This window comes from Telmatherina bonti (assembly GCF_933228915.1).
Source record: "Telmatherina bonti genome assembly, chromosome: 6".
NCBI lineage: Eukaryota > Metazoa > Chordata > Actinopteri > Atheriniformes > Telmatherinidae > Telmatherina > Telmatherina bonti.
In genome coordinates, this window is record NC_136624.1 from 3466829 (window position 1) to 3478764 (window position 11936).

Below are 11936 nucleotides of genomic sequence, written 5' to 3' on the forward strand. Positions count from 1 at the left end.
ACAGCATTTGGAAAAGATTGAGGATGACCAGTCATCATCCTCCAGATGAGAGATTTTGGCAACTACATCAGCAGTGGAAGATGTTTCTGTCCGAGATGTCTGTCATGTGTTTCATCTCTTTTTGTTTGTCTGCCATCTTCATGTTTCATCTCTTTGTTTGTCTGTCATCTTCATGTTTCATCTCTTTGTTTGTCTGTCATCTTCATGTTTCATCTCTTTTTGTTTGTCTGTCATCTTCATGTTTCATCTCTTTGTTTGTCTGTCATCTTCATGTTTCATCTCTTTGTTTGTCTGCCATCTTCATGTTTCATCTCTATTTGTTTGTCTGCCATCTTCATGTTTCATCTCTTTGTTTGTCTGCCATCATGTTTCATCTCTTTTTGTTTGTCTGCCATCTTCATGTTTCATCTCTTTGTTTGTCTGTCATCTTCATGTTTCATCTCTTTGTTTGTCTGCCATCTTCATGTTTCATCTCTTTGTTTGTCTGTCATCTTCATGTTTCATCTCTTTGTCTGTCATCTTCATGTTTCATCTCTTTTTGTTTGTCTGTCATCTTCATGTTTCATCTCTTTGTTTGTCTGCCATCTTCATGTTTCATCTCTTTGTTTGTCTGTCATCTTCATGTTTCATCTCTTTGTCTGTCATCTTCATGTTTCATCTCTTTTTGTTTGTCTGTCATCTTCATGTTTCATCTCTTTGTTTGTCTGTCATCTTCATGTTTCATCTCTTTTTGTTTGTCTGTCATCTTCATGTTTCATCTCTTTTTGTTTGTCTGTCATCTTCATGTTTCATCTCTTTGTTTGTCTGCCATCTTCATGTTTCATCTCTTTGTTTGTCTGCCATCTTCATGTTTCATCTCTTTTTGTTTGTCTGTCATCTTCATGTTTCATCTCTTTTTGTTTGTCATCTTCATGTTTCATCTCTTTGTTTGTCTGTCATCTTCATGTTTCATGTCTTTGTTTGTCTGTCATCTTCATGTTTCATCTCTTTGTTTGTCTGCCATCTTCATGTTTCATCTCTTTGTTTGTCTGCCATCTTCATGTTTCATCTCTTTGTTTGTCTGCCATTTTCATGTTTCATCTCTTTTTGTTTGTCTGCCATCTTCATGTTTCATCTCTTTGTTTGTCTGTCATCTTCATGTTTCATCTCTTTGTTTGTCTGCCATCTTCATGTTTCATCTCTTTTTGTTTGTCATCTTCATGTTTCATCTCTTTGTTTGTCTGTCATCTTCATGTTTCATCTCTTTTTGTTTGTCTGTCATCTTCATGTTTCATCTCTTTGTTTGTCTGCCATCTTCATGTTTCATCTCTTTGTTTGTCTGCCATCTTCATGTATAATCTCTTTTTGTTTGTCTGTCATCTTCATGTTTCATCTCTTTGTTTGTCTGTCATCTTCATGTTTCATCTCTTTGTTTGTCTGCCATCTTCATGTTTCATCTCTTTGTTTGTCTGTCATCTTCATGTTTCATCTCTTTGTTTGTCTGTCATCTTCATGTTTCATCTCTTTTTGTTTGTCTGTCATCTTCATGTTTCATCTCTTTGTTTGTCTGTCATCTTCATGTTTCATCTCTTTGTTTGTCTGCCATCTTCATGTTTCATCTCTTTGTTTGTCTGCCATCATGTTTCATCTCTTTTTGTTTGTCTGCCATCTTCATGTTTCATCTCTTTGTTTGTCTGTCATCTTCATGTTTCATCTCTTTGTTTGTCTGCCATCATGTTTCATCTCTTTTTGTTTGTCTGTCATCTTCATGTTTCATCTCTTTGTTTGTCTGCCATCTTCATGTTTCATCTCTTTTTGTTTGTCTGTCATCTTCATGTTTCATCTCTTTGTTTGTCTGTCATCTTCATGTTTCATCTCTTTGTTTGTCTGCCATCTTCATGTTTCATCTCTTTGTTTGTCTGCCATCATGTTTCATCTCTTTTTGTTTGTCTGCCATCTTCATGTTTCATCTCTTTGTTTGTCTGCCATCATGTTTCATCTCTTTGTTTGTCTGCCATCATGTTTCATCTCTTTGTTTGTCTGCCATCTTCATGTTTCATCTCTTTGTTTGTCTGTCATCTTCATGTTTCATCTCTTTTTGTTTGTCTGTCATCTTCATGTTTCATCTCTTTGTTTGTCTGCCATCTTCATGTTTCATCTCTTTTTGTTTGTCTGTCATCTTCATGTTTCATCTCTTTGTTTGTCTGTCATCTTCATGTTTCATCTCTTTTTGTTTGTCTGTCATCTTCATGTTTCATCTCTTTGTTTGTCTGTCATCTTCATGTTTCATCTCTTTGTTTGTCTGCCATCTTCATGTTTCATCTCTTTGTTTGTCTGTCATCTTCATGTTTCATCTCTTTGTTTGTCTGCCATCTTCATGTTTCATCTCTTTGTTTGTCTGTCATCTTCATGTTTCATCTCTATTTGTTTGTCTGTCATCTTCATGTTTCATCTCTTTGTTTGTCTGCCATCTTCATGTTTCATCTCTATTTGTTTGTCTGTCATCTTCATGTTTCATCTCTTTGTTTGTCTGTCATCTTCATGTTTCATCTCTTTGTTTGTCTGTCATCTTCATGTTTCATCTCTTTGTTTGTCTGTCATCTTCATGTTTCATCTCTATTTGTTTGTCTGTCATCTTCATGTTTCATCTCTTTGTTTGTCTGCCATCTTCATGTTTCATCTCTTTGTTTGTCTGCCATCATGTTTCATCTCTTTTTGTTTGTCTGCCATCTTCATGTTTCATCTCCTTTTGTTTGTCTGTCATCTTCATGTTTCATCTCTTTGTTTGTCTGTCATCTTCATGTTTCATCTCTTTGTTTGTCTGCCATCTTCATGTTTCATCTCTTTGTTTGTCTGTCATCTTCATGTTTCATCTCTTTGTTTGTCTGCCATCTTCATGTTTCATCTCTTTGTTTGTCTGCCATCTTCATGTTTCATCTCTTTTTGTTTGTCTGTCATCTTCATGTTTCATCTCTTTGTTTGTCTGTCATCTTCATGTTTCATCTCTTTGTTTGTCTGCCATCTTCATGTTTCATCTCTTTGTTTGTCTGTCATCTTCATGTTTCATCTCTTTGTTTGTCTGCCATCTTCATGTTTCATCTCTTTGTTTGTCTGCCATCTTCATGTTTCATCTCTTTGTTTGTCTGTCATCTTCATGTTTCATCTCTTTGTTTGTCTGTCATCTTCATGTTTCATCTCTTTGTTTGTCTGCCATCTTCATGTTTCATCTCTTTGTTTGTCTGTCATCTTCATGTTTCATCTCTATTTGTTTGTCTGCCATCTTCATGTTTCATCTCTATTTGTTTGTCTGCCATCTTCATGTTTCATCTCTTTGTCTGTCATCTTCATGTTTCATCTCTTTTTGTTTGTCTGCCATCTTCATGTTTCATCTCTTTGTTTGTCTGTCATCTTCATGTTTCATCTCTTTTTGTTTGTCTGCCATCTTCATGTTTCATCTCTTTTTGTTTGTCTGCCATCTTCATGTTTCATCTCTTTGTTTGTCTGTCATCTTCATGTTTCATCTCTTTGTTTGTCTGTCATCTTCATGTTTCATCTCTTTGTTTGTCTGTCATCTTCATGTTTCATCTCTTTGTTTGTCTGCCATCTTCATGTTTCATCTCTTTGTTTGTCTGCCATCATGTTTCATCTCTTTTTGTTTGTCTGCCATCTTCATGTTTCATCTCCTTTTGTTTGTCTGTCATCTTCATGTTTCATCTCTTTGTTTGTCTGCCATCTTCATGTTTCATCTCTTTGTTTGTCTGCCATCTTCATGTTTCATCTCTTTGTTTGTCTGTCATCTTCATGTTTCATCTCTTTGTTTGTCTGTCATCTTCATGTTTCATCTCTTTGTTTGTCTGCCATCTTCATGTTTCATCTCTTTGTTTGTCTGTCATCTTCATGTTTCATCTCTTTGTTTGTCTGTCATCTTCATGTTTCATCTCTTTGTTTGTCTGCCATCTTCATGTTTCATCTCTATGTATGTCTGTCATCTTCATGTTTCATCTCTTTGTTTGTCTGTCATCTTCATGTTTCATCTCTTTGTTTGTCTGCCATCTTCATGTTTCATCTCTTTTTGTTTGTCTGCCATCTTCATGTTTCATCTCTTTGTTTGTCTGCCGTCATGTTTCATCTCTTTTTGTTTGTCTGTCATCTTCATGTTTCATCTCTTTGTTTGTCTGTCATCTTCATGTTTCATCTCCTTTTGTTTGTCTGTCATCTTCATGTTTCATCTCTTTGTTTGTCTGTCATCTTCATGTTTCATCTCTATGTTTGTCTGTCATCTTCATGTTTCATCTCTTTGTTTGTCTGTCATCTTCATGTTTCATCTCTTTGTTTGTCTGTCATCTTCATGTTTCATCTCTATGTTTGTCTGCCATCTTCATGTTTCATCTTTTTGTTTGTCTGTCATCTTCATGTTTCATCTCTTTGTTTGTCTGTCATCTTCATGTTTCATCTCTTTGTTTGTCTGTCATCTTCATGTTTCATCTCTTTTTGTTTGTCTGCCATCTTCATGTTTCATCTCTTTGTTTGTCTGTCATCTTCATGTTTCATCTCCTTTTGTTTGTCTGTCATCTTCATGTTTCATCTCTTTGTTTGTCTGTCATCTTCATGTTTCATCTCTATGTTTGTCTGTCATCTTCATGTTTCATCTCTTTATTTGTCTGTCATCTTCATGTTTCATCTCTATGTTTGTCTGTCATCTTCATGTTTCATCTCTTTGTTTGTCTGTCATCTTCATGTTTCATCTCTTTGTTTGTCTGTCATCTTCATGTTTCATCTCTATGTTTGTCTGCCATCTTCATGTTTCATCTCTTTGTTTGTCTGCCATCTTCATGTTTCATCTCTTTTTGTTTGTCTGCCATCTTCATGTTTCATCTGTTTGTCTGCCATCTTCATGTTTCATCTCTTTATTTGTCTGCCATCTTCATGTTTCATCTCTTTGTTTGTCTGTCATCTTCATGTTTCATCTCTATTTGTTTGTCTGCCATCTTCATGTTTCATCTCTTTATTTGTCTGCCATCTTCATGTTTCATCTCTTTGTTTGTCTGTCATCTTCATGTTTCATCTCTTTGTTTGTCTGCCATCTTCATGTTTCATCTCTTTGTTTGTCTGCCATCTTCATGTTTCATCTCTTTGTTTGTCTGCCATCTTCATGTTTCATCTCTTTGTTTGTCTGCCATCTTCATGTTTCATCTCTTTTTGTTTGTCTGCCATCTTCATGTTTCATCTCTTTGTTTGTCTGCCATCTTCATGTTTCATCTCTTTGTTTGTCTGCCATCTTCATGTTTCATCTCTTTGTTTGTCTGTCATCTTCATGTTTCATCTCTTTGTTTGTCTGTCATCTTCATGTTTCATCTCTTTGTTTGTCTGTCATCTTCATGTTTCATCTCTATGTTTGTCTGCCATCTTCATGTTTCATCTCTATGTTTGTCTGCCATCTTCATGTTTCATCTCTTTGTTTGTCTGCCATCTTCATGTTTCATCTCTTTTTGTTTGTCTGCCATCTTCATGTTTCATCTCTTTGTTTGTCTGTCATCTTCATGTTTCATCTCTTTTTGTTTGTCTGCCATCTTCATGTTTCATCTCTTTTTGTTTGTCTGCCATCTTCATGTTTCATCTCTTTGTTTGTCTGCCATCTTCATGTTTCATCTCTTTTTGTTTGTCTGCCATCTTCATGTTTCATCTCTTTGTTTGTCTGTCATCTTCATGTTTCATCTCTTTGTTTGTCTGTCATCTTCATGTTTCATCTCTTTTTGTTTGTCTGCCATCTTCATGTTTCATCTCTTTTTGTTTGTCTGCCATCTTCATGTTTCATCTCTTTGTTTGTCTGCCATCTTCATGTTTCATCTCTATTTGTTTGTCTGCCATCTTCATGTTTCATCTCTTTGTTTGTCTGTCATCTTCATGTTTCATCTCTTTGTTTGTCTGCCATCTTCATGTTTCATCTCTATGTTTGTCTGTCATCTTCATGTTTCATCTCTTTGTTTGTCTGTCATCTTCATGTTTCATCTCTTTGTTTGTCTGCCATCATGTTTCATCTCATTGTTTGTCTGTCATCTTCATGTTTCATCTCTTTGTTTGTCTGCCATCTTCATGTTTCATCTCTTTGTTTGTCTGTCATCTTCATGTTTCATCTCTTTGTTTGTCTGTCATCTTCATGTTTCATCTCTTTGTTTGTCTGCCATCTTCATGTTTCATCTCCTTTTGTTTGTCTGTCATCTTCATGTTTCATCTCTTTGTTTGTCTGTCATCTTCATGTTTCATCTCTTTGTTTGTCTGCCATCATGTTTCATCTCATTGTTTGTCTGCCATCTTCATGTTTCATCTCTTTGTTTGTCTGCCATCTTCATGTTTCATCTCTTTTTGTTTGTCTGCCATCTTCATGTTTCATCTCTTTTTGTTTGTCTGCCATCATGTTTCATCTCTTTTTGTTTGTCTGCCATCTTCATGTTTCATCTCTTTGTTTGTCTGCCATCTTCATGTTTCATCTCTTTTTGTTTGTCTGCCATCTTCATGTTTCATCTCTATGTTTGTCTGTCATCTTCATGTTTCATCTCTTTTTGTTTGTCTGCCATCTTCATGTTTCATCTCTATGTTTGTCTGCCATCTTCATGTTTCATCTCTTTTTGTTTGTCTGCCATCTTCATGTTTCATCTCTTTGTTTGTCTGTCATCTTCATGTTTCATCTCTTTGTTTGTCTGTCATCTTCATGTTTCATCTCTTTGTTTGTCTGCCATCTTCATGTTTCATCTCTATTTGTTTGTCTGCCATCTTCATGTTTCATCTCTTTGTTTGTCTGCCATCATGTTTCATCTCTTTTTGTTTGTCTGCCATCTTCATGTTTCATCTCTTTGTTTGTCTGTCATCTTCATGTTTCATCTCTATGTTTGTCTGCCATCTTCATGTTTCATCTCTTTTTGTTTGTCTGCCATCTTCATGTTTCATCTCTTTGTTTGTCTGTCATCTTCATGTTTCATCTCTTTTTGTTTGTCTGTCATCTTCATGTTTCATCTCTTTGTTTGTCTGTCATCTTCATGTTTCATCTCTTTTTGTTTGTCTGCCATCTTCATGTTTCATCTCTTTGTTTGTCTGTCATCTTCATGTTTCATCTCTTTTTGTTTGTCTGCCATCTTCATGTTTCATCTCTTTGTTTGTCTGTCATCTTCATGTTTCATCTCTATTTGTTTGTCTGCCATCTTCATGTTTCATCTCTATTTGTTTGTCTGCCATCTTCATGTTTCATCTCTTTGTCTGTCATCTTCATGTTTCATCTCTTTTTGTTTGTCTGCCATCTTCATGTTTCATCTCTTTGTTTGTCTGTCATCTTCATGTTTCATCTCTTTTTGTTTGTCTGTCATCTTCATGTTTCATCTCTTTGTTTGTCTGTCATCTTCATGTTTCATCTCTTTGTTTGTCTGTCATCTTCATGTTTCATCTCTTTGTTTGTCTGTCATCTTCATGTTTCATCTCTTTTTGTTTGTCTGTCATCTTCATGTTTCATCTCTTTGTTTGTCTGTCATCTTCATGTTTCATCTCTTTGTTTGTCTGCCATCTTCATGTTTCATCTCCTTTTGTTTGTCTGTCATCTTCATGTTTCATCTCTTTGTTTGTCTGTCATCTTCATGTTTCATCTCTATTTGTTTGTCTGTCATCTTCATGTTTCATCTCTTTGTTTGTCTGTCATCTTCATGTTTCATCTCTTTGTTTGTCTGTCATCTTCATGTTTCATCTCTTTGTTTGTCTGTCATCTTCATGTTTCATCTCTATTTGTTTGTCTGTCATCTTCATGTTTCATCTCTTTTTGTTTGTCTGTCATCTTCATGTTTCATCTCTTTGTTTGTCTGTCATCTTCATGTTTCATCTCTTTGTTTGTCTGTCATCTTCATGTTTCATCTCTTTGTTTGTCTGTCATCTTCATGTTTCATCTCTATTTGTTTGTCTGTCATCTTCATGTTTCATCTCTTTGTTTGTCTGCCATCTTCATGTTTCATCTCTTTGTTTGTCTGCCATCATGTTTCATCTCTTTTTGTTTGTCTGCCATCTTCATGTTTCATCTCCTTTTGTTTGTCTGTCATCTTCATGTTTCATCTCTTTGTTTGTCTGCCATCTTCATGTTTCATCTCTTTGTTTGTCTGCCATCTTCATGTTTCATCTCTTTGTTTGTCTGTCATCTTCATGTTTCATCTCTTTGTTTGTCTGCCATCTTCATGTTTCATCTGTTTGTTTGTCTGTCATCTTCATGTTTCATCTCTTTGTTTGTCTGCCATCTTCATGTTTCATCTCTTTGTTTGTCTGCCATCTTCATGTTTCATCTCTATTTGTTTGTCTGCCATCTTCATGTTTCATCTCTTTGTCTGTCATCTTCATGTTTCATCTCTTTTTGTTTGTCTGCCATCTTCATGTTTCATCTCTTTGTTTGTCTGTCATCTTCATGTTTCATCTCTTTTTGTTTGTCTGCCATCTTCATGTTTCATCTCTTTTTGTTTGTCTGCCATCTTCATGTTTCATCTCTTTGTTTGTCTGTCATCTTCATGTTTCATCTCTTTGTTTGTCTGTCATCTTCATGTTTCATCTCTTTGTTTGTCTGCCATCTTCATGTTTCATCTCTTTGTTTGTCTGCCATCTTCATGTTTCATCTCTTTGTTTGTCTGTCATCTTCATGTTTCATCTCTTTGTTTGTCTGCCATCTTCATGTTTCATCTCTTTGTTTGTCTGTCATCTTCATGTTTCATCTCTTTGTTTGTCTGCCATCTTCATGTTTCATCTCTTTGTTTGTCTGCCATCTTCATGTTTCATCTGTTTGTTTGTCTGCCATCTTCATGTTTCATCTCTTTGTTTGTCTGCCATCTTCATGTTTCATCTCTTTGTTTGTCTGTCATCTTCATGTTTCATCTCTTTGTTTGTCTGTCATCTTCATGTTTCATCTCTTTGTTTGTCTGTCATCTTCATGTTTCATCTCTTTGTTTGTCTGTCATCTTCATGTTTCATCTCTTTGTTTGTCTGCCATCTTCATGTTTCATCTCTTTGTTTGTCTGCCATCTTCATGTTTCATCTGTTTGTTTGTCTGTCATCTTCATGTTTCATCTCTTTGTTTGTCTGCCATCTTCATGTTTCATCTCTATGTATGTCTGTCATCTTCATGTTTCATCTCTTTGTTTGTCTGTCATCTTCATGTTTCATCTCTTTGTTTGTCTGCCATCTTCATGTTTCATCTCTTTTTGTTTGTCTGCCATCTTCATGTTTCATCTCTTTGTTTGTCTGCCGTCATGTTTCATCTCTTTTTGTTTGTCTGTCATCTTCATGTTTCATCTCTTTGTTTGTCTGTCATCTTCATGTTTCATCTCCTTTTGTTTGTCTGTCATCTTCATGTTTCATCTCTTTGTTTGTCTGTCATCTTCATGTTTCATCTCTATGTTTGTCTGTCATCTTCATGTTTCATCTCTTTGTTTGTCTGTCATCTTCATGTTTCATCTCTTTGTTTGTCTGTCATCTTCATGTTTCATCTCTATGTTTGTCTGCCATCTTCATGTTTCATCTTTTTGTTTGTCTGCCATCTTCATGTTTCATCTCTTTGTTTGTCTGCCATCTTCATGTTTCATCTCTTTTTGTTTGTCTGCCATCTTCATGTTTCATCTCTTTTTGTTTGTCTGCCATCATGTTTCATCTCTTTTTGTTTGTCTGCCATCTTCATGTTTCATCTCTTTGTTTGTCTGCCATCTTCATGTTTCATCTCTTTTTGTTTGTCTGCCATCTTCATTTTTCATCTCTATGTTTGTCTGTCATCTTCATGTTTCATCTCTTTTTGTTTGTCTGCCATCTTCATGTTTCATCTCTATGTTTGTCTGCCATCTTCATGTTTCATCTCTTTTTGTTTGTCTGCCATCTTCATGTTTCATCTCTTTTTGTTTGTCTGTCATCTTCATGTTTCATCTCTTTGTTTGTCTGCCATCTTCATGTTTCATCTCTATTTGTTTGTCTGCCATCTTCATGTTTCATCTCTTTGTTTGTCTGTCATCTTCATGTTTCATCTCTATGTTTGTCTGCCATCTTCATGTTTCATCTCTTTTTGTTTGTCTGCCATCTTCATGTTTCATCTCTTTGTTTGTCTGTCATCTTCATGTTTCATCTCTTTGTTTGTCTGCCATCTTCATGTTTCATCTCTTTTTGTTTGTCTGCCATCTTCATGTTTCATCTCTTTGTTTGTCTGTCATCTTCATGTTTCATCTCTATGTTTGTCTGCCATCTTCATGTTTCATCTCTTTTTGTTTGTCTGCCATCTTCATGTTTCATCTCTTTGTTTGTCTGTCATCTTCATGTTTCATCTCTTTTTGTTTTTCTGTCATCTTCATGTTTCATCTCTTTGTTTGTCTGTCATCTTCATGTTTCATCTCTTTGTTTGTCTGCCATCTTCATGTTTCATCTCTTTTTGTTTGTCTGCCATCTTCATGTTTCATCTCTTTGTTTGTCTGTCATCTTCATGTTTCATCTCTATTTGTTTGTCTGCCATCTTCATGTTTCATCTCTATTTGTTTGTCTGCCATCTTCATGTTTCATCTCTTTGTTTGTCTGTCATCTTCATGTTTCATCTCTTTTTGTTTGTCTGTCATCTTCATGTTTCATCTCTTTGTTTGTCTGTCATCTTCATGTTTCATCTCTTTGTTTGTCTGTCATCTTCATGTTTCATCTCTTTTTGTTTGTCTGCCATCTTCATGTTTCATCTCCTTTTGTTTTTCTGTCATCTTCATGTTTCATCTCTTTGTTTGTCTGCCATCTTCATGTTTCATCTCTTTGTTTGTCTGTCATCTTCATGTTTCATCTCTATTTGTTTGTCTGTCATCTTCATGTTTCATCTCTTTGTTTGTCTGTCATCTTCATGTTTCATCTCTTTGTTTGTCTGTCATCTTCATGTTTCATCTCTTTGTTTGTCTGTCATCTTCATGTTTCATCTCTATTTGTTTGTCTGTCATCTTCATGTTTCATCTCTTTGTTTGTCTGTCATCTTCATGTTTCATCTCTATTTGTTTGTCTGTCATCTTCATGTTTCATCTCTTTGTTTGTCTGCCATCTTCATGTTTCATCTCTTTTTGTTTGTCTGCCATCTTCATGTTTCATCTCTTTGTTTGTCTGTCATCTTCATGTTTCATCTCTTTGTTTGTCTGTCATCTTCATGTTTCATCTCCTTTTGTTTGTCTGTCATCTTCATGTTTCATCTCTTTGTTTGTCTGTCATCTTCATGTTTCATCTCTTTGTTTGTCTGCCATCTTCATGTTTCATCTCTTTGTTTGTCTGCCATCTTCATGTTTCATCTCTTTGTTTGTCTGTCATCTTCATGTTTCATCTCTTTGTTTGTCTGCCATCTTCATGTTTCATCTGTTTGTTTGTCTGTCATCTTCATGTTTCATCTCTTTGTTTGTCTGCCATCTTCATGTTTCATCTCTTTGTTTGTCTGTCATCTTCATGTTTCATCTCTATTTGTTTGTCTGCCATCTTCATGTTTCATCTCTATTTGTTTGTCTGCCATCTTCATGTTTCATCTCTTTGTCTGTCATCTTCATGTTTCATCTCTTTTTGTTTGTCTGCCATCTTCATGTTTCATCTCTTTGTTTGTCTGTCATCTTCATGTTTCATCTCTTTTTGTTTGTCTGCCATCTTCATGTTTCATCTCTTTTTGTTTGTCTGCCATCTTCATGTTTCATCTCTTTGTTTGTCTGTCATCTTCATGTTTCATCTCTTTGTTTGTCTGTCATCTTCATGTTTCATCTCTTTGTTTGTCTGCCATCTTCATGTTTCATCTCTTTGTTTGTCTGCCATCTTCATGTTTCATCTCTTTGTTTGTCTGTCATCTTCATGTTTCATCTCTTTGTTTGTCTGTCATCTTCATGTTTCATCTCTTTGTTTGTCTGCCATCTTCATGTTTCATCTCTTTGTTTGTCTGTCATCTTCATGTTTCATCTCTT